The sequence below is a fragment of the Pleurodeles waltl genome, chromosome 10, assembly GCF_031143425.1.
Source record: "Pleurodeles waltl isolate 20211129_DDA chromosome 10, aPleWal1.hap1.20221129, whole genome shotgun sequence".
In the NCBI taxonomy this organism is placed as follows: Eukaryota; Metazoa; Chordata; class Amphibia; order Caudata; family Salamandridae; genus Pleurodeles; species Pleurodeles waltl.
In genome coordinates, this window is record NC_090449.1 from 516,380,302 (window position 1) to 516,406,398 (window position 26,097).

General features: G+C 44.7%; 1 long non-coding RNA gene across 1 annotated transcript in view; it reads right to left on the reverse strand.

Annotated features, from left to right (window-relative positions):
* Positions 1-16,043: 16,043 nt before the first annotated feature.
* The window catches only part of LOC138260788 (uncharacterized), a 53,079-nt gene continuing 43,025 nt past the window's right edge, over positions 16,044-26,097 (reverse strand). Inside the window, exon 2 of the long non-coding RNA XR_011198989.1 lies at positions 16,044-16,222. This is a non-coding gene — a long non-coding RNA (uncharacterized lncRNA). The remainder of the gene's footprint in view (positions 16,223-26,097) is intronic.

Sequence of the window (26,097 nt, forward strand, 5' to 3'; positions counted from 1 at the left end):
GATACATCAATGGGCATGGAGCCCCGTCGTGGATCTGGCTTCGCATTCATCTGGCTGAGGTGCCCCCCTTTCCCTTCCCCCTGAGGTGCCTGTATTGTTTCTATCTGATGCCCCGGCAGTGTTCTCTCAGATTTTGGTCAGGTATCTATTGTGGGCGTCGCCCATGCATTTTTGGACTGTTGGTGCACGGACATTGTTGTGTACATCTCTGCACTACTTCTTGTATTGTACATTTATTTTTGACAGATTTCGTGATATATATATCCGTATATTTTTTAATGAGTAGTATATTGGCACAATACAAAGTTTGACCGCTATTCGCTTTGTCTTTGCCTTCTTCCGGGGGGATTGTGGGTTGTTACTGTGATTTTTGTGAATGCATTGGTGTGTATGTTGTAATATGCGAGGGTGGTGGTGGGGGTGTTTGGTGGTTGTCCCCGTAACTTTTGCCTCCCACCTCCCCCGTATCGTAGGTGCTGTACTTACCAGTATGTTGTGCGCCTACATCGCTGTTGGTCGTAGATGAGCAGGAATGCAAGGGCAGGTAAGATTTGTAGTTCCGGCTCCATGGTGTCCTCGTTCCTCGTGGGATGTGTTGAGGTGAGCGTTTTCCCATAGCACAAGCTGTTTCCGCCGTGTTTTTATCCACGGTGAATCCGCCCCGGAAAAGGTGGCGGATTGGTGTGTTGTGATAGTGTGGGTGGTACATTGTCTTCCGCCTGTCTGTTGGCGGTGACCGCCGCGCTGTTTGTCTGTACCGCTGTGGCGGGCAATGTATTAAAGTGGCTGTCTTAGTTGGCGGTTTCCGCCAGGGTCGTAATTCACTTTTTTTGTCCGCCGGCCTGTTTGCGGTATTACCGCAGCTTTAACACCGTCCGCCAGGGTTGTAATGACCACCTATATCATGTGTAGAAGAAAACCATTGCAAATTATTGAGTAGCTGCTTTAATTTAAAATAAAAGCAATAAGGCTGTATTTGGGGGTCAATGATGGAAAAGCAGTGGGCTAGGCAGTGATGGGTGAATGTGATTGGCTAATGCAGAACAAATGTGAATATCTTTTTGGGAAAATCTGTACTCTGTGTAAATTAACTGTGTGGTTTTGTAAAGTAAGTGGTGATAATGTAAAGTGCTCAAATACCCTTAAGTAGTTTTGGCGCTATATAAAATTGTATTTTAAATTAATGTAAGAAAATTAGGTGCTAGTGTGGAGGTGATTTGGGAGGTAGAGGGGTATGTGAATAGTAGTTTAGAGGGTCAAAGCAGCAAAATGTGCGAGATAGATGGTGAAGATTAACCAATTTTGGGAAATTACGGAGAAATTAGGTGGAGGAGGTAGGAACATAAAAAATATTATATACAGTTGCAAACGTTTCCCAATGATGCACTGTCCATAGGAATAAAATTGGAGGGTAATGCATACCCACTTTAAAAGTAAATTTATGAAAAGCCACAAGACCTGTTCCTGGGGTTAAGGTTGCAAGTAAAGTGATGGAAGAAGTTGCAATAAGAATGTGAACACTTGTGCTGGATTTAGTTGGAATCATTACACTCTATATATAAGTGAATGTTTAAATGTAGATGATCTGAATAGTAAGTGAACAATAAAACTCACTTAAATACTGATTTGAACAGTTAGTGTAAAAAAAGATCTAACAGCGTACTGAGCTTAATATATTGCGTAAAATGAAAGTGGGAAAAGATTTCAGTAACTAAATTGGTGCAGTTGTTGCTGCTGCTGGTAGAAACATAAATTGAGCTTGTGCTTTGATAATATGATAATATACATGTTCTAGTGGATTATAGGAACCTGTAGTAAAAAAGTATCAACTTGTTTCAAACTTTGCTTGTAAATTGGTAGTAGGATGTAAAATGTAACATTTACAACGATTGGGAGTTAAACGGCTGACATCCAGGAAATGTATGGACCCACTGGGAGATTAGGTGAATTGCAGAAGACAAAAAAAGAATCATATGCAGCGATAAATAAACATTTATTACATTTTGGACTTTGATAGGCAATATACAATAAACATGTTGATACAGTAAGGTTGATATGGGGAGATTAGGTGAAGGGTACAAAAGTTAAATAAAGTAAAATGTAGCAGATAATGTTCACCAACCATATAATAATCATTTAATATATTTAAGCAAAACGTGTTTTTGTGGAGTTGCAATTTGGAGAGTGGAAAGGATAAGGTAAATAGCATTTTGTGTCAGGTATATGTTCTACATACAGTAGATGTGGGCACGTTGAAAAATGGAAATATATTCAGACATAAATAAAGATCGGCAAAGTTTGTGAGTTTGATGTGCAACATACAGTAAATATATAAATTCAGTAAGGCCAATAGGAAGTGATAAGATGAAGGGCGGAGGATATAAATGAAATGAAATGCAGCCCACAACGTTCACCAAATAAAATTGTGAAAAACATGTTTTCATATGATTGTCATTTAGAGGGTGGAGAGGATGTGTGCAATGGTAGTTTAGCAATTATAAACAGCAACCTGCAGAGGGAGATGGCAAACATGCAAGAAATGCGTGCAGTCATGGGGAGATTAGCTGAAGCGCGGAGGACAGGAATTTTGTTATGTGCAGAGCTATAAATAAAAAAGAGACAAGTATGTTTTGGTGTGGTGGTGATTCAGAGAGTGGAAGGTAATTTGTGTAACAATAGTTGTGCAGCAGATATTAGTGGCATGAGGGAGATAGATGGCCAATATATCATAAATGTGAAGTTGACATGGGGAGATTAAGCGAAGGACAAAGTCTGCAGATTAAATCGTATGCAGCTGTAACAGTAGTTTTTCAGGGCTAAAGTGTGACAATTACATGGTACACTGCCTAAATGCTGTAAATGTGGCAGCCAAGTGGAAATTAGATAAAGAGCAAAACACAAAATTCTAAATATTTGCAGCCAACAACATTTATCGACTATATAGTAACCCTTTGATCAAAAGATTAAAAAAAGTTTTTGTTATGAAGGCCATTTTACAGGGGGTAATGTGTCCAATCGAAGTTTTGCATTAGAAATCTGTAACATGCGGGGACTAAATGGATAAAATACAGTAAGGTTACCTGGGTAGATTAGATGAAGAGCAGAGGACATAATGAAAATAAATACTATCCAACAATATTCATCAACTGTATTGTAACGGAGTGATCATTATTAAGTCACATTTTTGGGGGGAATTGAGATTTGGAGGGAGGAGAGGAGTTATTTTTTTGGAGTTAAAAATAGAGTTTTGAGTCAGATAAACAAACAACATACAGTGAATAAGGGCAGCTACCGAGTGATGAAATAAACAGCAGGAGACAAAAATTACATCATATGCAGACCTAATTAAAAATCTACTCCATCCGTGAATGTGTTAAGTAATATAGAATAAAAGGGTAGAACCAGAGGGAGAATAGGTTACGTGCAGAAGACAGATATACAATCCTATGCAGCTTTAATGAAAAATGTACAACGTCTGGAATTTTAAAAGTCAACAAACAGTAAATGCATGCACTCACGGGGAGATTACGTAAAGAACAGAGGACAAGAACAGAAGCATATGCAGCCATAAATAAACCTCCATTGTCGAAGTGCAACATACAGTAAGTACATGCATTCAGTAAGGCTAAGACAGGGAGATAAGGTAAAGGGGAGACGATAAATTATTAAATTAAATTAAATGCAACCAAGAATATTCAGGAACCATATCATAACCCTTAAATACATTCAGGCAAAGCATATGCAGCAATAAATAAACATCAGCAACATCCCTGAGTTCAACAGGCAACATAGAGCAAGTAAGTGCTGACACAATAATATACACACATAAATAAAAATTGCTGAAAGCTGTGAGTTTGATGACCAACATAGGATTAAAGCTGAGAGGACAAACCAAAAACATGCAGTCAATAAACATGCTTAAAATGCATGCTGCCATAAGGAGATTAGATAAAAGGAGCTGGAGATATAAAAATCATGCAGCTCACAAGCATGCTTGAAATGTGTGCTGGAACGGGAACATTTGGTAAAGGAGGGAGAACAAACAAAACAAGCACAGCGCAAGCTCTGTACAGGTGAAACCTAATAAAAGACTTTCCACAAAAGCGGATGAAAAGAAGTACTTAGGTTATGGGACACTGATAAGCGAAATATACAAGGAAATAGTATACTTAGGCTCTCATTACAACATTGGCGGTAAAAGCCGCTTACTGCCGTGCAGAAGACCGCCAACACACGGCCGCGGAATTACGCCACAGCTATTATGTCCCACAACATGGAATCCGCCAAAATTCAGACACCAACACAAGTCCGCCACACCAAAGGTCAGTGATAAACTGGGGAAAACAAAACCTCCACCATCACGCCAACAGAAATACTCCCACACTATCACAACCTATAAATCTACGCGGCGGTCTTTCAACCGCAGTATTCCATTGGCGGTACACACCGCTGCGCTCAAAATACACACACATTTACAAAACACAGCCACATTGGACAATTCCAAGTACACACACCTGTAGGAGGCTGGACTGGCTTGTAGTGAGTACCAAGGGGTACTTGCACCTTGCACCAGGCCCAGTTATCCCTTATTAGTGTATAGGGTGTCTAGCAGCTTAGGCTGATAGATAATGGTAGCTTAGCAGAGCAGCTTAGGCTGAACTAGGAGACGTGTGAAGCTACTACAGTACCACTTAGTGTCATATGCACAATATCATAAGAAAACATAATACACAGTTATACTAAAAATAAAGGTACTTTATTTTTATGACAATATGCCAAAGTATCTTAGAGTGTACCCTCAGTGAGAGGATAGGAAATATACACAAGATATATATACACAATAGCAAAAATATGCAGTATAGTCTTAGAAAACAGTGCAAACAATGTATAGTTACAATAGGATGCAATGGGGAAACATAGGGATAGGGGCAACACAAACCATATACTCCAAAAGTGGAATGCGAACCACGAATGGACCCCAAACCTATGTGACCTTGTAGAGGGTCGCTGGGACTATTAGAAAATAGTGAGAGTTAGAAAAATAACCCTCCCCAAGACCCTGAAAAGTGAGTGCAAAGTGCACTAAAGTTCCCCTAAGGACAAAGAAGTCGTGTTAGAGGAATAATGCAGGAAAGACACAAACCAGCAATGCAACAATTGTGGATTTCCAATCTAGGGTACCTGTGGAACAAGGGGACCAAGTCCAAAAGTCACAAGCAAGTCGGAGATGGGCAGATGCCCAGGAAATGCCAGCTGCGGGTGCAAAGAAGCTTCGACTGGACAGAAGAAGCTGAGGTTTCTGCCGGAACGAAAAGGGCTAGAGACTTCCCCTTTAGTGGACAGATCCCGCTCGCCTTGGAAAGTCGTGCAGAAGTGTTTTCCTGCCGGAAGGACGCCAACAAGCCTTGCTAGTCGCAAATCGTGTGTTTGGGGTTTTTGGACACTGCTGGGGCCCAGGAGGGACCAGGAGGTCGCAAATTGGATCTGAAGAGAGAGGGGACATCGAGCAAGACAAAGAGCCCTCACTGAAGCAGGGAGCACCCAGAAAAGTGCCAGAAACAGGCACTACGAGGATGTGTGAAACGGTGCTTGCAGAAGTTGCACAAAGGAGTCCCACGTCGCCGGAGACCAACTTAGAAAGTCGTGCAATGCAGGTTAGAGTGCCGTGGACCCAGGCTTGGCTGTGCACGAAGGATTTCTGCCGGAAGTGCACAGGGGCCGGAGTAGCTGCAAAGTCGCGGTTCCTAGCAATGCAGCCCAGCGAGGTGAGGCAAGGACTTACCTCCACCAAACTTGGGCTGAAGAGTCACTGGACTGTGGGGGTCACTTGGACAGAGTTGCTGGATTCGAGGGACCTCGCTCGTCGTGCTGAGAGGAGACCCAAGGGACCGGTAATGCAGCTTTTTGGTGCCTGCGGTTGCAGGGGGAAGATTCCGTCGACCCACGGGAGATTTCTTCGGAGCTTCTGGTGCAGAGAGGAGGCAGGCTACCCCCACAGCATGCACAAGCAGGAAAACAGTCGAGAAGGCGGCAGGATCAGCGTTACAGAGTTGCAGTAGTCGTCTTTGCTACTATGTTGCAGGTTTGCAGGCTTCCAGCGCGGTCAGCGGTCGTTTCCTTATCAGAAGGTGAAGAGAGAGATGCAGAGGAACTCGGATGAGCTCTTGCATTCGTTATCTAAAGTTTCCCCAGAGACAGAGACCCTAAATAGCCAGAAAAGAGGGTTTGGCTACCTAGGAGAGAGGATAGGCTACTAACACCTGAAGGAGCCTATCAGCAGGAGTCTCTGACGTCACCTGGTGGCACTGGCCACTCAGAGCAGTCCAGTGTGCCAGAAGCACCTCTGTTTCCAAGATGGCAGAGGTCTGGAGCACACTGGAGGAGCTCTGGACACCTCCCAGGGGAGGTGCAGGTCAGGGGAGTGGTCACTCCCCTTTCCTTTGTCCAGTTTCGCGCCAGAGCAGGGGCTAAGGGGTCCCTGAACCGGTGTAGACTGGCTTATGCAGAATTGGGCACCTCTGTGCCCAACAAAGCATTTCCAGAGGCTGGGGGAGGCTACTCCTCCCCTGCCTTCACACCATTTTCCAAAGGGAGAGGGTGTCACACCCTCTCTCAGAGGAAGTTCTTTGTTCTGCCATCCTGGGCCAGGCCTGGCTGGACCCCAGGAGGGCAGATGCCTGTCTGAGGGGTTGGCAGCAGCAGCTGCAGTGAAACCCCAGGAAGGGCAGTTTGGCAGTACCAGGGTCTGTGCTACAGACCACTGGGATCATGGAATTGTACCAACAATGCCAGGATGGCATAGAGGGGGCAATTCCATGATCATAGACATGTTACATGGCCATATTCGGAGTTACCATTGTGAAGCCACATATAGGTAGTGACCTATATGTAGTGCACGCGTGTAATGGTGTCCCCGCACTCACAAAGTTCAGGGAATTGGCTCTGAACAATGTGGGGGCACCTTGGCTAGTGCCAGGGTGCCCTCACACTAAGTAACTTTGCACCTAACCTTTACCAGGTAAAGGTTAGACATATAGGTGACTTATAAGTTACTTAAGTGCAGTGTAAAATGGCTGTGAAATAACGTGGACGTTATTTCACTCAGGCTGCAGTGGCAGGCCTGTGTAAGAATTGTCAGAGCTCCCTATGGGTGGCAAAAGAAATGCTGCAGCCCATTGGGATCTCCTGGAACCCCAATACCCTGGGTACCTCAGTACCATATACTAGGGAATTATAAGGGTGTTCCAGTAAGCCAATGTAAATTGGTAAAATTGGTCACTAGCCTGTTAGTGACAATTTGAAAGTAATGAGAGAGCATAACCACTGAGGTTCTGGTTAGCAGAGCCTCAGTGAGACAGTTAGGCACCACACAGGGAACATATACTTGCACACCTATGAGCACTGGGGCCCTGTGTGACAGGGTCCCAGTGACACATACATATAGGCCACAAACCTATGAGCACTGGGGTCCTGACCAGCAGGATCCCAGTGACACATAACAAACATACTGAAAACATAGTGTTTTCACTATGAGCACTGAGGCCTGGCTATCAGGATCTCAGTGAGACAGTGAAAACAGTGACAAACACCCTGACATACACTCACAAACAGGCCAAAAGTGGGGGTAACAAGGCTAGAAAGAGGCTACCTTCTCACAACACCTGATACACATACACACACCACTCCCAAACATCCATTACAATATAAAGCACACACCCACATCACCCACAAACCCCTCCAACCAAAAATTCCGAAAGAAGGCCAGAGAGAAACAGCACCAGCAAGAACAACAGCATCCACAGGCACACAACACCATCACCCATAGAACTTCCAAACACCTCACACAACACACCACTACATATCATCACACTTATCACCACACACTCCACCTCACACATCATCTACACCACCACATGGCATGGCAAAGACACCCCAGGTTCTCGGAGGAGGAGCTCAGGGTCATGGTGGAGGAAATCGTCTGGGTAGAGCCACAGCTATTTGGAGCACAGGTGCAGCACACCTCAATTGCAAGGAAGATGGAGCTATGGCAAAGAATAGTGGACATGGTCAATGCAGTGGGACAGCACCCAAGAAATCGGGAGGACATCAGGAAGAGGTGGACCGGCCTACGGGGGAAGGTGCATTCTGTGGTCTCAAGACACCACCTGGCGGTTCAGCGGACTGGTGGCAGACTCCGCCTCCTCCCCCACAACTAACAACATGGGAGGAGCAGGTCTTGGTGATTCTGCATCCTGAGGGACTTGCAGGAGTGGGTAGAGGAATGGACTCTGGTAAGACAAATCTTAACTATTACATCCCCCACCCTACCTGCATGCCAGCACATACCCCCACCCTCACTCTCACCCCCAGCACTCCAACTCCTCACATATGTCCCACTATCACAACCCACCCATCCCAAAACCAAGCCCTGCATGCAACAACAAAGCATGGACACCCATCACTAAAGCATGCCTACTGCACGTACCCATACAACCCCCTAAACCATCATCACACAACGTCCCAACCAGGTATGCAAGCACTGGGGTACACAGTCACCCACCTATTGCACACCATGACACACACAGATGTAATAACCATCTTTTTACACCCCTGCAGGACCCCTAGCCAACGTCACTGGACAGGAGGATCCACACATGTCCACACCACCAACAGAAGAGGCCCACAGTGATGACAGCACCTCTGTCCAACTGGATCTAGATGACCAGCCCTGTCCATCGGGGACCTCTGGACAGTCAGTTGCACTCACCCAGTCAGAGTTTACCACAGACCTTCCCCACTCTGGAATCACCAGCACAGCACCCACCCAGCGGGCCCATAGCTCCGTCCCCAGGACACGTCAATCAGCTGTGGGTCCACCACTACAGGGAACCCAGGCTAACCAACCACCCCAACAACAACAGGGACCTGGGGGCAGTGGTAGTGGGTACACAGTCCAGGGGACAGAGGCCCAGGAACACAGGGGAACTGGGAGGGCTGCTGTGCGACAGGGGGCGGACAGGCCCAGGGAACCCACTCTCCATGAGGCCCTCTCCTCCATCATGGGAGCCTAACACCACTCCCAGGAGAAAATGGCAACGGTACTGGCCAAGTTTCAGGAGACCCAGCGCCTGCAGGAGGAACAGTATATGGGCTTCAGGGAGGAACTCAGAACCATCAGCTCCAGCCTGGGCACCATCGTAGGGGTGCTGAAGGAACTCGTCAACACCAGGAGGGACACTGTGGCACTACAAGGGACCCCTGACACTAGCATGGACGATGAAATGCCCACCACCTCCGCCGGCGCTAGTGGACAGGACACCCCGCCACAGGACCACCACACCAGCACCCCACCCCCTGCAGAGGGAGAACCACCCTGCAAACGGTCCCTGAGATCCAGGAACAAGACAGAGCACAATGCCAAGACCCCTGCCAAGAAATGAGACCACCCTGATTGTCATCCTAATGTCCCACTTTGTCACCCTGTCCATACTTAAACTGCCCCTGCTCCACTTCCTATGGCCATATGGGCAATGCACCTGTGAGACTAATAGACTGGACTCTGCCATGGACATTCCTCCGCCATCACCCCTCACCATTTCACTACCACCTCCAATATTGAGCACTTTAATAAATACACTTAAAGCACAAAACAATCTGGAGTCTGTCTGTGATTTCAAAATAGTGTATTAGCAATTACAGTGACAAAATGCTCTTTCAATTGTAATGTCAACATAGCTATGTCACACAGCTCTAGTCCATGAGGAATCTAAGCAGATATCACACAGTGGAACCCACATCTGCGAAATCGTAAGGGAAAGTGACAACTCAGTGACCATACACTATGTGAAAACGACAGACAGTAGAGAGGTAGTAGTGTTAAAGTACATGTAGTAGGCAGGTCTGTACTATTGCCTGTGTCTCACTGGAAATATTGCTGGATCACTGAGTCCCTGTTGTTCATGTCTTCTTCCTCTGCTTCCTCGTCTTCACTGTCCACAGGCTCCACAGCTGCCACAACACCACCATCGGGACCATCCTCCTGCAGAAAAGGCACCTGTCGTTGCAAAGCCAATTTGTGAAGCACACAGCAGGCCACGATGATCTGGCACACCTTCTTTGGTGAGTAGAATAGGGATCCACCTGTCATATGGAGTCACCAGAACCTGGCCTTCAGGAGGCCGAAGTTCCGCTCGATCACCCTCCTAGTTCACCCATGGGCCTCATTGTAGATTTCCTCTGCCCTTGTCCTGGGATTCCTCACTGGGGTCAGTAGCCATGACAGGTTGGGGTAACCAGAGTCGCCTGCAAATGGCGAGGGACAACTTTTAGACACCCACTAACCTGTAGGGATATCCACAGACCCTGACAACCATTCCCACTGACTAGCTTCCAGGTGCTCACCTAATAGCCACACACAGTGCCTCTGGAATTGACCCATCACATAAGGGATGCTGCTATTCCGCAGGATGTAGGTGTCATGCACTGAGCCAGGGAACATGGCATTCACCTGGGAGATGTACTGGTCTGCCAAACATACCATCTGTACATTCATAGAATGATAACTCTTCCGGTTTCTGTACACCTGTTCACTCCTGTGGGGGGGGACCAAAACCACATGCGTCCCATCAATGGCACCTATGATGTTGGGGATGTGTCCCAGGGCATAGAAATCAGCTTTCATTGTAGGCAAATCCTCCACCTGAGGAAAAACGATGTAGCTCCGCATGTGTTTCAGAAGGGCAGACAACACTCTTGACAATACGTTGGAAAACATAGGCTGGGACATCCCTGATGCTATGGCCACTGTTGTTTGAAAAGACCCACTTGCAAGGAAAAGGAGCACTGACAGCACCTGCACTTGAGGGGGGATTCCTGTGGGATGGCGGATTTCTGAAATCAGGTCTGGCTCCAACTGGGTACACAGTTCATGGATTGTGGCACGGTCAAGCCTGTATGTGATAATCACATGTAGCTCCTCCATTGTGGACAGGTCCACCAACAGTCGGTACACTGGAGGATGCTGCCATCTCCTCACATGTCCCAGCGGACGGTGCCTATGAAGGACAACAGTGAGCACAGAGTAAAAAAACTCAGAGATACATACCCACAGTTTATACAGAACACCATTCATACACAAAAGGTGGCCTGTATGTGTGTTGAGTATCGGCCTAGGTACGCAGTTGAAAATGAAGCCATGTGGGCCCCTGAAATGGCGGCTGCCTGACCTGTAAAGTGGGATAATGGGATGTGAGGTAACTGCGCTGGCTTTGTACACCGTTGCGGTAGGAAGTCGAAGACCGCGGCGCAATGCTGCATTGGTTAACATTTGACACTATGGGTCCCAGGAGCCAATGACGATGTACGCCGGCAGAGATGGTACGCACCGCCGCGAATGTGACTGCCATTTTCTACCTGTTCAATCACTCGATACCAGTGTGCCACAGCACAGACAATCCCCCACCTGTGAAGCATCAGAAGTTGGCCAGTGCCCAGCGGAAGAGGGGGAAGACTCAAGCCACCAAAGCCGCTCCCAGGGGTCCCGGTGGGAGTGTGGAGTCAGCTGTGACACTTTTCAAGGTGGGGAAGGGCCACAAGAAACCCGGCAAGTCTGGAAAGAGCAGCACGGCGGAGAAGACAGCCGTCATATCCGCTGACCAGGAGGCCACCTCAAGCCCAAGCCCAGCTGCCCAGGACAGGACCGCCAGCACAAGCCCAGCTGCCCAGGACAGGACCGCCAGCACAAGCCCAGCTGCCAGGACAGGCCCGCCAGAACAAGCCCAGCAGCCCAGGAGGGGCCCACCAGCACAAGCCCAGCTGCCCAGGACAGGACCGCCAGCACAAGCCCAGCTTCCCAGGACAGGACCGCCAGCACAAGCCCAGCTGCCCAGGACAGGCCCGCCAGCACAAGCCCAGCTGCCCAGGACAGGCCCACCAGCACAAGCCCCGCTGGGCCAAGAAGGACCGCCAGCAAAAGCCCCGCTGGGCCATGAAGGACCGCCAGCAAAAGCCCCGCCGGGCCATGAAGGACCACCAGCAACTGAGTCCCTGCAGTGGAGACCGCCGCCTCAAGCACCGCTGAACAGGGCATCGCCATCTCAAGCACCGCTGCACAGGGCACCGCCATCTCAAGCACCGCTGAACAGGGCACAGCCATCTCAAGCACCGCTGCACAGGGCACCACCATCTCACGCACCGCTGAACAGGGCACCGCCATCTCAAGCACCGCTGCACAGGGCACCGCAATCTCAAGCACCGGTGAACAGGGCACCGCCATCTCAAACACCACTGAACAGGGCACCACTGTCTAAAGCACCGCTGAACAGGGCACTGCTGTCTCAAGCACCGCTGGCCCATGAGTGGCAAGGGCACTGACGCAACTGAGTCCGTCACGGGGTGAATGATGCACTCTGGGCACCATGCCCCCTCCAGAACCAGTGGAGACTGTCATCCACTACCTCTGTCCTTAGCAGGCTGAAGCACTCTGGGCACCATGACCCCTCCAGAACCAGGGGAGATTCACATTCACTACCTCAGTCCTTAGCAGGATGAAGCACTCTGGGCACCATGCCCCCTCCAGAACCAGTGGAGACTGTCATCCACTACCTCTGTCCTTAGCAGGACGAAGCACTCTGGGCACCATGCCCCCTCCAGAACCAGTGGAGATTCACATCCACTACCTCAGTCCTTAGCAGAATGAAGCACTCTGGGCACCATGCCCCTTCCAGAACCAGTGGAGATTCACATCCACTACCTCAGTCCTTAGCAGGATGAAGCTTTCTGGGCACCATGCCCCCACCAGAACCAGTGGAGACTGTCATCCACTACCTCATTCCTTAGCAGGATGAAGCACTCTGGGCACCATCCCCCCTCCAGAACCAGTGGAGACTGGAATCCACTACCTCAGTCCCTAGCAGAATGAAGCACTCTGGGCACCATGCCCCCTCCAGAACCAGTGGAGACTGTTATCCACTTGAGAGACTGTGGCTTTGCACTCCCCAGGATATGGCAGTGGGCAACCCACCCACTGTAGAGACTTGAGAGACTGTGGCTTTGCACTCCGCAGGACTGAACAGTGGGCAACCCAACCACTGTAGAGACTTGAGAGACTGTGGCTTTGCACTCCCCAGGATTTAGCAGTGGGCAAACCACCCACTGTAGAGACTTGAGAGACTGTGGCTTTGCACTCCCCAGGACTTGAACAGTGGGCATGTGGCCCCCTCGTGGATTTGGCGTCGTGCACTCAACCAGCTGAGGTGCCCCCCCCTTTCCCTCCCCCTGAGGTGCCTGTTTAGTTGCTCTCTGATGCCCCTGCAGTGTTCTCTCCATCGTGGTCGGGGATCTTGTGTGGGCCTCGCCCATACCGTGTGGTCCCAGTGTTCCACTGACTTTCTTAGAGCACTACCTGGACTACTATGCTTGGTATATATTTTGTACATGGTGTACATATATATTTCTGCCTACTTGCTTTTAATATATTACAATGGTTACACTCATTTTCTATTGTCTTTGCATTCTTCCGGGGAGCTTGGGGGGTGTAACTGTGATGTATTGATTTGCATTAGTGTGTGTGTTGTAGTGGGTGAGGGTGGGGGTGTTGCGTGTGTATGTCCCTGTTTTTCCCTCCCCTGTGTCGTAGGTGCTGTACTCACCGTGGTCTTCGCTGCCGGCATTTGTGCTCCTGGTAGAGGAGCAGGAAGACTATTGCAGAGAGAATTTGGAGTTCCGGATCCATGGCGTCCTCGTGGGGTGTGTAGAGGTGAGCGTTTTCCCTTCGGGATTCCTGTTTCTGCCGTGTTTTTATCTGCAGTGAATCCGCCCCGGAAAAGGTGGCGGATTGGCTTGTCATAATAGTGTGGGCGGTACATTGTCTCCCGCCTGTCTGTTGGTGGTGACCGCCGCGCTGTTTGTTTGTACCGCTGTGGCGGTCTGTGTGTTAAAGTGGCTGTCTTTGTTGGCGGTTTCCGCCACAGTCGTAATTGCAAATTGTTTACCGGCGGTCTTACCGCCGATTTAACACCAACCGCCAGGGTTGTAATGACCACCTTAGTATGGTACACCCAAAAGAAACAGAGGAAAAGTAAGTGACAAGCACACAAACAAATGAAAAGTATGAGCACCATGTAAGCCCCTTAGATTAAACACAATAGCTTGCACAAGCACAGCACACATGTTGTGCAAGCGACACCTAAAAATATACTTCTGGCTACGGGCTCCTTCCGATCTCCACTACAGGGACTGACAGGGACCTTTTGATAGGCCATGGAACACCAAGGCATACAGGAGCCTCATCAGATGTCAGCAATCTATGGTGGCTGCCAAGCTCTGCCTCCCATCTAATTTAATTTTAGACACAAAAACATTGCAATAATTTGAAGAAACTAATATTTTAATAAGATTAATTTCAAAATAAACTTTTTGCTAATATAGTGCCATTTCCCAAATGTTTTTTTTTTTTTTTAAATGAAGTTTTAAATAAATGTCATTATAGAAAAAAAAAAAAAAATGTACATTTGTTGTTAGTTCATGTTGCTGTTTGAGAATTTTATAATGTTGCAGTTTTTTTTAATTAATTTTTAAAACCCATTCTCATCATAATGTGTTATGTATTACGATAATTTGTTTATGCAAATAAATGTGTTTACTTATCATTTTTTGTTTAAATATAACGTTTTTAAACCATAAAAAATTTAATGATTGCAGAAAATAAACGTTGTTGTAATAATTAATTTAATACATGATATATTTAACTTTGTCAGTTGTTTCAAAATTAGCATTATTTTTTATTTATCAATAGAAGAATGAAGTTTATTATATGAACTGGTGAAAATACCACTTCCAAATATTTTTAAATACTTGCACAGCCCAGCCATTAACTGATCAACTGAGAATACCCATGTTTCGTGTTTTATATAATATGTTTACTGGATATATATATATATGATTTCAGAACAGAACCAAGTTTACACTTACAAATGTTGATGTACATGTGAACATGTGGATTAATTGCAAATATGCCGCCATTACCCAAAAAGAAAACGTGGTCAAAAGTGAAAAAACTTTGCACAATTACACAGAATGTTAGCATTACAGTGCATTTCTGTTCTCTGTAGTTTATTTATGCGTGTCCCAAATTGTTGCACTCTTGATCGCTATGTAATGTGTTTTGGACAATTTCATGGAGTTGCCTGACTCAGAAATGGTGGATGTTACCGATGGGCGTAACGTTTTCCCCTCCCTATCGATTTGATCACTGTGACATGACAATGGTACTTCAGTGTACAACTACATACCTCCTTTTAATTTAAAAGAGTGTCGTATTGCTGAAGAGAGTAGTCTGCGGGCTCTCTGTTCTCAAAAATGATATGGGTCAGAAAGGTGATATCAAACAACTCCATCAGCAAAGGAAGTGCGTCAAAAGTCCTTTATCCCAAAGACAGAAAATAGTACATTTTTTAAATGGCCAGTGGGGAATATGCCAGATTGCTCTGGGTTAGGAAGGTGTCTCAAACAATCAGTTGTAAAATGACCAAAAAAATCATCCATGATTATAAGTTTCTAGTACCGAGACTGGTAAAATTACAGTTAGAACTCGGCACACTGGCAAGGAAAAAAGCATCATAGCGTTGGCAATTTTTACACTGATTGCCACGAATGATGCACATCCCTGACAAAGAGGTTTTACTCCGCACCTCAACACCTCCCTTAACCCTGGGAGCAGTACTTGGAACAGTATGTTCATGTATCCTCATTCCGCACAATACCTCACCTGCCCCCTTTCTGGCCGCCCCCTCCCGCCCAGAAATAGGGAAAAGGGGAATATTCAGATGCCAGACATACTGCGCCCTGGTCGCTCAAATGAAACTGCAATTCAAAATGTAAGAATTACTACAGGGATGTGATATACATTTTTGACAGGAATTAGGCATAAGACTGTCTAAACAAGAGTTATTTAAAAATACAGCATTATCAGACCACACATCAGAGTTTATTTAGAGGTTTAGAACAGTACTTCTTGCTAATAAAATAAACGTGTACACAGTTAATGAGAAGTGAAACTGTTTTATTGGTGATATGCATGGGAAGACCTTTTATATTATTAACATATGGGCAGAATGCAACAGATGCAAAATAATGCATGTCCATTGGAGTGTATCGTTGTTCTTCTTCTTTTATAGACCACAGCTTGACCATTATCTGATCTTCTGGAAAGCGCTAGCAGCGGCTGGGAATAGAAAGATCACGTGTTAAGCAAACAGCAAGAACAGCTGACAGAAACAGGGAAGCAGTGTGTTGTTCTAGGCGATAAATAGAATACACTAAAAAAACTGGAAAACACATATTTAAACATCAGGCGGTCTGGGGGATTGTTAGATATTTGTAGAAACCCATGTTTCATCAATACATAAAGACTACCAATAAAGTGTCCTGCTGATATTCCCATTGAAACTAACAACTCTCATTTGAAATTGGCATCACACTTGCAAGGCACAGTGTTGGCCCCGTGGTTCTACCATATACAGGGGATTCAGAGACCGGATGTGAACTTTGAAAGTGATGGGCGTAACGTGAATAGCTACCTCTAAAACCAGCAAGCAAGTTATTGAAGCTATGGAGTTTGACCTCCTTCGTGGATGTTAAGGATGGGTGGGTATCCCCCAAAACATTTTTAAAAAACATGGCCAAAGACTGAATTTTATGTCAAGACCGGAGGCTCCTATTATGCGTTTCTTTTCTTACTTTAATAAACAGCAGCAGTCAAGAAATGTACTACGATTTCCAGAAGGCAAGAGAACAAGAGCCAATGGGAATAAAAACGTAGTCAGAACAGTATACACCAATCACAATGCATACAAGGGTATTATGAGATCACTTGACTGCGAACAGCCCTCTTTTCTTGCTGCTCGCAGTCAAGTTAAGTACCCTATATGTTTATATATTCACTTCATATCGTTATTTATTCTTTATTTATGGTTATGTGCTCTAATATTCTCACAATTTATTGTATTTTTCCTTAACGCGCCGTTCACAGCTCTTTTGCCCTAGTCGGCAAGTTGCTGCATGTTTACTCCGGGCGCGGGGCCTCACGCGCTTCCTTTCAAGCTGCTCAACGTTTCCTCACACAGCAGTTACTCTTGCCGCGTCTAAGGAAACGCTGGGTTCGTTTTTCCTTCAGCGCTTATGCGCGCTCGCTTCCCAATGGCACAATACCCGCCATATTATTATTTCTGCCTACCTCCGCTTCCGCTCGCTTCCCGACTGAGGACTTTCATTTCTACTGCATAGTATTCTTTTTTCTTCCTCTCTCCTTTCCGCTTCACTGCCGTCTGCCACACACAGCTTCCTATTTCCTCAGGCTACGCCCATAGGCGGGGCTTTGGCTGTTCTGGCCCTGTCATTATTTTAACCCCTTCCTAACCAGGTTTTTTATCCTTTGTTATGCAGACAGATAATTCTCCTTTGCAACATGATACCGCTGAGGATATCAGGCAGGAGCTCACTGCCTTTATTAAATCCTCTGTTCAGCAGGCAGTATCCTCTTCCATTCAAAAGTTTTCCAAAAACCTGGAATCATCGTTTTATGACATGATTTGCAGGTCTATGTTGGTCCAGGCTGCGGGTGAATGTAGTCAGCGCCTTCCTCCCAATAAAAATCCCCCAAAATTAAGAAAATTAGCGCAAAAGAAAAGTGAGGTTTCCTCACATGTGGCAGAGGACACGGTTCCTCACAAGGCTCCCACCAAGGAGTATAAAAATTTGGACAACGGGAAACCAAGTTTAAAACACAAAACTAAATCAAAAAATATTATTTCCCCTTTCATTATTTCGTCCATCCCTGACACAGATGACGATATTCCTGATTTGGACTCTGATTCCAATATTTCTGACAATAAAGACAATAGTTATTTTTCTCCCCCTCCCTTAAAGAAACACAGGTTATCCTCCTTGGATGTTTCAAATCCTATTCCCCTTCTAGACCCTGAATGTTTCCCGATGTTTGACCCTTCCCACATCCTTCATCCCAACTCTACTGAGTGGGTCCCTGCTGACCATGTTGCTCAATATGTTTCTGCCAAAATTAATGTCCCTTGGACAAACAAACCAGGGCTAAATTAAAGTCGGAATGTCCTCGCCCCTCTCTCTCCCGTAAAATCTCTGTTACCCCCTCTATTGATCAACCTCTGCTGACATGTTTTACAAAACTGGTCAAGGATCCAAGCAAAGGAGTGGATAAGGCATGGTCTTCTTGTCAAGACAGATTGCTTGACGTTCTTGGTCCTCTCACTCACATTTTTGACCTTGCTGAGGAGGCCAGAATTGATGGCTCCTTCATCGACCCAGAAGAACTCACCCTATGGGTCCAGCGCACCTTTTGTCTTCTGGGAAATGCTAATTCTGCGCTCACTCATGAGAGACGAAAGGGTTTACTTTTGAAGCTTGATCCTAAGTTGGTCAACTTGGCTACTGTCCAGCCTAACTCACAAACTGATGGTGTACTGTTTGGGGAGTCTTTTATTAAAGACTTAAGCAAGTATGTGGCAACTTTTACATCATTGGACAAGGCTCAGCAATCGCTGACAAATATGTTTTCCCAGTGTGTTTTTGCAAGGGCTGGCAGAGGAAGGAACCACTTTGCCAGCTGTTCATACCACAACCAAGGTTCCCAAGGATACCACAACGCGTCCTACCAGGAGTATAGGCCGCAATTCTATCCTCAGAGAAGCAGAGGTTTCTGCTCCAGAGGCTTCAGGTTTTCTAATCCTCCAATGCCTAAGTATAGTCAGCTATGGGATGTTAACATTGTCTTGAAATTTCTATTGTCATGGCCTGATAATATCATGCTTTCTCTAAAAATGTTATCTGCAAAATTTACAATGTTATTGTGCCTTGTTTCTATCAATCGTCTCTCAGATGTTAAAGCACTGAATATTTCCAACCATCAATTTACACCATCTGGAGTTTTGTTTACTGTCGTTCATCAAACCAAAACTAATTTATCATCAGTCTTCTATCCATACTTTCCTGATCATCCAAAACTATGTGTTGGACAATGTTTAAAAGTGTATGAACTAAGGACTGCAGATTTAAGAACTCCTTCCGGTTCCCAACTACTAATTTCATTTAGGAAACCCCACAATCCTGTTTCGGCCGCTACTCTGGCTCGGTGGGTCAAATGGCTTACGTCTTTGGTGGGTATAGATACTTCTATGTTTGGAGCTCACTCTTCCAGAGGGGCTATGGCTTCCAAAGCTTTCTGGGCAGGCTCCCTTTTAGAGGATATTCTTAAATCTGCCGATTGGTCTAATGACAATGTATTTAAAGATTTTTATTGTAAACCTGTTGATAATGTCTCTTTGAATGTAATTAATATGCTTTATACTCGCATAATAGGAGCTTCCGGTCTCACCATAAAATGTAGATTTTCCTAAACCCATGTCGGAAAGTCTTAATTTTATTAAAGACACGGAGGCGAGTATTATCCCTCCACTTTTCTTAACTTTGTTCATTCTCCCCGCCCCTTTTTTAGCACCATTGGCCATCACTCAACCTTCCACTTAAGACATCGTCTTCGTCATGGATTTCCTCGCTTCAATTTTCTATGGCACCATTCAAAGCTGGCCTTCCTGCTGAAGTTACTTGCCAGGATCCTTCTTGGCTGTCTGGGAATTTGAACTTTTGTTCTGATGTGTTATCTTTCCTCATGGTAATTCTTGTTTTATTTGCTATTTTTCCATTGTTTAATTCTAACTGACTTCTCTCACAAGAAAAGAGGGCTGTTCGTAGTTAATTGATGTCATAATATCCTTGTATGCATTGTGATTGGTGTATACTGTTCTGACTACGTTTTTATTCCCATTGGCTCTTGTTCTCTTGCCTTCTGGGAATCGTAGTACGTTTCTTGACTGCTGCTGTTTATTAAAGTAAGAAAAGAAACACATAATACTCGCCTCTGTGTCTTTAATAAAATTAAGACTTTCCATCATGGGATTAGGAAAATCTACATTTTACTGCACAATTTTAACATAAATTGAGTAACAACTCGGAGGTTATGAATTAACTATTTTGATACTTTTGTGGTGTGCCAGGCAAGCCTTACTTTTTTCTTGGTGGAGATGGGGTTTACCATGTTAGAGGCAAAATGGTAGAAGATATGCCCATTTCTGGCATAATTTTGGTTATCCTTGAGATATAATGGGTATGCTTGGCACCATTATAGCTATCTATGGCATATTAGTGGCCCAAACATGGCATATTATGGGCATTCTTATCAACGTTCTGGCTATCCAAAGCATAATGGTGGCCCATCCCTGGCATACAAGAGCCATTCTTGGCGTTGTTCTGGTTATCACTGGCATATTATAGAGCCTTCCTTGATATGTTTTTGGCATTATTGATAACATCCTTCCTAGTTTAGGCATAGTAATTGCCCCTACCTGACAGATTGGGGGGCAACGATCCAGCTATGCCATGCACAATACAGTAGTGGCCAATTTATGATATACTGGGACCATTCTTGCTGAAATTCTGGCTATCACTGTCATCACAGTGGCACGTCCTCGAAATATTGTGCCCATTCTTGTCGACTTTTTGGGTATTCAAAGTATAAATGTTGGCTCAAACTTGGCTGCCAATCCTGGCATAACAGCAGCCAAATCTTGAATTATTGTAAGCATTTGTGACATAATTCTGGCTCCCCATGGCATATTGATGGTGAAAACTACTGTCTTGTGATATGCATATCTTGTGTTTGAGGATGGTGACAAATGAGCATTAGAAAGAAAGTATGCTCATGTTGAACACCAATTTATTTCAAGGCCTGTTACAAATGATGGGCTTTTGTTTGGGAACCAAAGCTGTACTTATTAAAAAACATAAGCACTGGTCTTTCATAGGAAAAATACTGGTTAATCTGATGAAAAGTACAATCTTCCGTTTTGGGAAATTAGGCCGTGGTATGCAACATGAAAATCCTGTATTTCATGATATATGTCTGCATTTTGAGAAATTCGTAAGACGATGTTAAATGATTTCATTTCCGAAATATATTTGTCCTGCTTATTATAAGTAGCTTATCCCTATTTGTGGCTACTTGTTATCAAATATCTATTACTGGTATCCGTATTATATTGCATGGATGCAGTTCATCGTCCATGCTGATAAAGCTTGCCATGATGTTTTCACTACTGCTGTCGCCGAGCGGGTATAATTAGTTTAAACTATTTGAATCTGTAAGCTCTTTCTAACACAGCAGTAGCATTGTTTTATGAGCCTGTAGAATTTGTCTAGCTCAGTTGTACTTTGCCAAGTAATTGTGAGTTCATTATCAATTTTCGTTTTTCTAGCAATAGCATTGCTTTATGAGCATGCAGGTTTTGTCTAGCTCAAATGTATTAACCTGGTAATTCTGAGATTTTTTATTAATTAAGATTTTTCTACTCTGCTTTTTCAGAAAGCTACTCAATCATAATGCATGTGTGAGAATCTAAACTGAAACTTGGAGATGCATAGTAAAAAAGGTGAAGTGAAGAAGGATGCAATCTCTATTTTAAATAAGCATTTGTCAAAGCCCCTTGAACCTGGCTTTTGGACCTATTTGGTTTTCCAATGGCTATCGGCAGTGCCGTACAGCTTCAGGACACTGTGTAGCATTGTCAAAACAAAATAAATATGGTTGAATTTTGGTTACATTATTCCAATGAGATACTCATGAACCAAACACATGCTAACACCAACGGAATAATGTGGGCACCATTTGCTTTAACTGTTTATTAACCAATCCAAGATGGCAGACATTACTTGTATTTGTAAATACAAAAATAAAGATTTGTTTTGTGAGAACGTGCCAATTGGGAAAACCAGCATTTGCAATGCATTGGGTCCCACACTTTCCTGAGCTAATAGCCTTGTAAATTCCTATCTGGAATTTTCTTGCCACTTATATTGAAAATGAAAGTAAAACAGTTGACATAAGTGAGTTGATTCCAAGTGCCATGGCCGCCATGAGCATGAGCATGAATGAGACACAAAAAGAAAAGGAAGTTCACGCGCAGTCAAATGTATCGGCAATTGTGCAAATATCCATGTTACAGGGGCAGCCTGCAAGGCGGTAACAAAACTGCCCCAAGGAGGGACAAACGTAAAGTATTTACCAATGATAACAAAGGATTTTTTAAAGTTAAGCCCACAAAGAGTGAAAGTGATGGGTGTGCAGTGGGCGTGGTTAAAACCCAAAATTCTTACAACAGGTCAAAGCGCTTGCATGCTTGACCTACAAAGTAATACAAGACAGGTGTAGTGAGTGGTGTGCCTATAGGTACTGCTCACACACAGTCAATGTATAGTATGTTAAGCTCTTAATTCCTAAATTTCTTGTTAAGGAGGGAGGACATGTGCGTGTTACGTCCTCAAGGGAAAGATCTTGTGAAGTAGCCCCTATTGTGTTAGGACGGAAAAAAAATGATGTCCTGTAACATGCACAAAAGCAAGAGTCAAAAACTAAATTTCCAGAACCAGTACTTTTCACCAGTAACCACTATGTAACTATCCAGGTCGAAGGACCTCCACAACACTCTGCAAGTGTAAGAAAAAATCACCTTTTATAATTTATATAAGCTATTGACAATGGTGATTTTGAATCTTGCTCAGCTAAAGCTTTAAATGCACTCAAATGCTACATCATTTATCAGAAAGTCACGTCATTTGAAATTGTGGCCCAGATTTATTAAGATTTCATACAACAATTTGCAGCAAGGCAGCATGTTGTGCTGTGTTACGTGAAAGGGAAACAGCAGAAAAGTGCCATATTTACAAGGCTATAGCACATGTCTAGTGCCTCCTAGCGCTGGAGCACCAATGCAGTCACCCTTGCACCATGCTGCAAGTGCCTGTATTGCAGACTGGATAGTTTTTGTGCAGGAAATGATAACTTTCTACACAAAAACAATCTTTAGATGCAGTTTCCTCTTTCTATGTGCCCTCAGAATGGACACAGTGCAAGCCGATGTGCCTCATTACATTTCACTACAAAGTCACACAAGTCCACACAAATCGGTCCTTGTAAATCCCAGTTAAGGACTTGTGTTGCCTTCTGTCACGCAGGGACTACACAAGTCCTTAATAAATCTGGGCCTGCACATCATTAAACACTAAAGTGAACAGAAGGCTTGATAATACTCCCTCACAAAACACATAAAAAAGGCAATCAAGGTCAATCAGTGTCCATTCAAAGACTACCAACAATCAGAAATGAATCACCGTACTGAAAAAACAAACTGTCATTCTTAAGTAAAAGTATTAGTAATGTTCTGTAGCCAACAGTATTCTAGTTAAAAGAGTGCAGTTTAACCTATGTCACGTGACAAGTAAGAACGGCCGAAGCTCTTTCGGATTTCATACAAACAACTGACATTTACTAGTGTATAATTCACCATTCTTCGAACAAGCTGCAATTCGTAAGAGCAGCTCATATAAACACCTCTTAAAAGGTTCGTGTGAAAATCAATCTTTTCATCTACTTGTGCAATCTATATAGGCAAGTGACAAAGAGATGATCACTGTTGCTCAGCTAAGACTGTAAGGGGCATATTTATACTCTGTTTGCACGGAATTAGCGTATTTTTTTTTTTACTCTAATTCAGTGCAAAACTAACTCCATATTTATACTTTGGTGCTAGACCCGTCTAGCACCAAATTTATAGAGTTAAAGTCATTTGGAAACCTACCTTGCTTTAATGAGATGCAAGGTAGGCGGTCCCGTGCAAAAAATGACTCTATGGCCTTAATGCCATATTTATACTCCTGTGCAACAATGGTGCATGGGAGGGATGAGGGGTCAAAAAATGGTGCAAAGCTTTCTTTGCCCCGTTTTTTAACTCCTGGGTCATGGCAGGCGTTAGGTGACCTGTGGGCCTATTTCCATGGTAGAACACCATGGAATAAGCCCGCAGGTGTCCTCCCAGGCCCCAGGGGCACCCACACCCACACCAGAGGAACTGCGGAGGATGGCGGACCCCATCCCAGGTAAACACAGATAAGTACAGGTAAGTATTGCATTTTATTTTTTAAAGTGCCATAGGGGGCACTGTAATGGGCCCCCATCCATGGCACAGGGTGAAATGGCCATGCCCAGGGGACCCTTGTCCCCTGTGCTGGCCATTGGAGTGGTGGCCATGGCTCCTGCTTTTTCTAAGACAGGAGTCATGTGGTACGGTAGGTTTAGCACCATAAAATGACGCTAATCTGGTTAGAGTCACTTTCTTTTACTCTAACCTGCTTAAAGTAATTTTTTGGTGCTAAATCCCTTTCTTCTATACCACCAGCCCCACCTGACTAAAGCCATTTTTTTTTACTCTAGCCTACCCTTTGCACCGGCTTGCACCATTCCATAAATATGGTGCCCGGCTGGTGCACAGAAATTGTGCAAGCCGGTGCTAAACTGCACTAAAGCAGTTTTGCACCAAAAAGTATAAATAAGGGCCTGAGTGTGTCCACAGCTACGTAGTATACAAGAGTTCAGCTGTCATAAATAATTGCATGTCATTAAGCATTAACGTGATGGTGTCAGAGGGTGGGACAAGCCTCTGTGGAAAGGCACAACACACTGATTCGGTCTCCATTTGAATACAGCCAACAATTGGGACGGTGGTTATAAATAACCATTTATGTCAAATCATGGAAACAACTCATTCAAGGTGATGGTGAAATTCTATATGTTCATGGTCCAGCAGTGTCCCGGTGCGTGCGTGTAATCAGGACTGTCCCACTAACAAGTGGAAATGTGATAGTCCTTGGTTACAGCGCGTAAAAGTGGTAAATTACAGGATGAAGTCGAAATAAAGTATTAGAAAAGAACAAGTTAGGGAATAGTGCAGCATGTAAAATACTACCGGAATATAACAAGTTCCTAAAAGTGAACGATTAAAAAAGTACCAGAAGCATTACATATTTAAATCAGCATGAGTAATATTTAGTTTGATTTACCAAGGCTCAATGTTTCGTATTAACTCTCTCAATTCGTCACATTCATCCATGGTTTGTTTATACAGTCAATCACATTAACCCATTGGCATGCACGTATGGTAAGTAAGTGATCAATATCCCTGCCACGCTCATTTTCAAGTACCTTTTCCAACGCCAGCCATTGCGTATCCCCCATGTATGGTTTGTGTCCTTGACGTGTCCAGCCATGCGCTGAGTGGCCAACCCTGGAATGGTTTTATTGGATGGTTCCCCGAGACAGGGTCGGGTCTCTCCCAGCACCGTTCCATGAATGGGGGCGTTGCCGTTAGTCCCCAAGCATGGGGGTGGCCTACTACTCCAGGCAAACAGTGAAAGCACCAGCTCACTACTGCATCTATTGGTGTCATCATTACGGAGTGTTTAAGGGCCGTTTTTTAGGCTCTGTTGTTCTGGACCAGGACCTCCCAGACCTGCCTTCTTCAGCGAACATTGTAACAAGAAATATTTGGTTAAACATCACACAGACTGTAATAGTGCAAATGTAGTTTATGCGACCTTCTGTGCATGTAACTAAAATTCTGTGGGAAATACACAACAAAAGTGAAGATGAAAACCCTACATCATCGCAGCTGGATTCAGTGGGCTACGCCCGGTGCATCACTGGTTAAACATTTCATGGAAGCTAACCACAGACCAGAGAACATTCAATGGTTGGTGGTTGAAAAGGACCTTCTAAATGAACGTGGAGAGTACATTGGTCATTTACTTAGCACACGAGTGCAAATAGATGCACTGAGCTGACTCAATTAATCAAGACTAAATGAATAAGAGATTTTGGGGCACTTTATAAGGATCCTTGAGCAGTGTTGTCCTGTGCTGCAGACTTCTCCTCATCTGAACTTGTCAATGAGGACGTCTAAATAAAAACTGTTGCTTTTCACAAAAAAGTTCATATTGTAAAGTTAGGTTTTAAACATTGTAAATTGCGGCCCAGATTGATCGGGGTCATGTTTTGAAATCTGGGTCTTGGTTCTACACCCTTAGGCATTGCAATATATGTATACAGAAGCAGAACACTTGGAACCGACATTTCTCTGCCATTCCAGGTTTCACTTATTTCCAAGGATGACAGTGCTATCT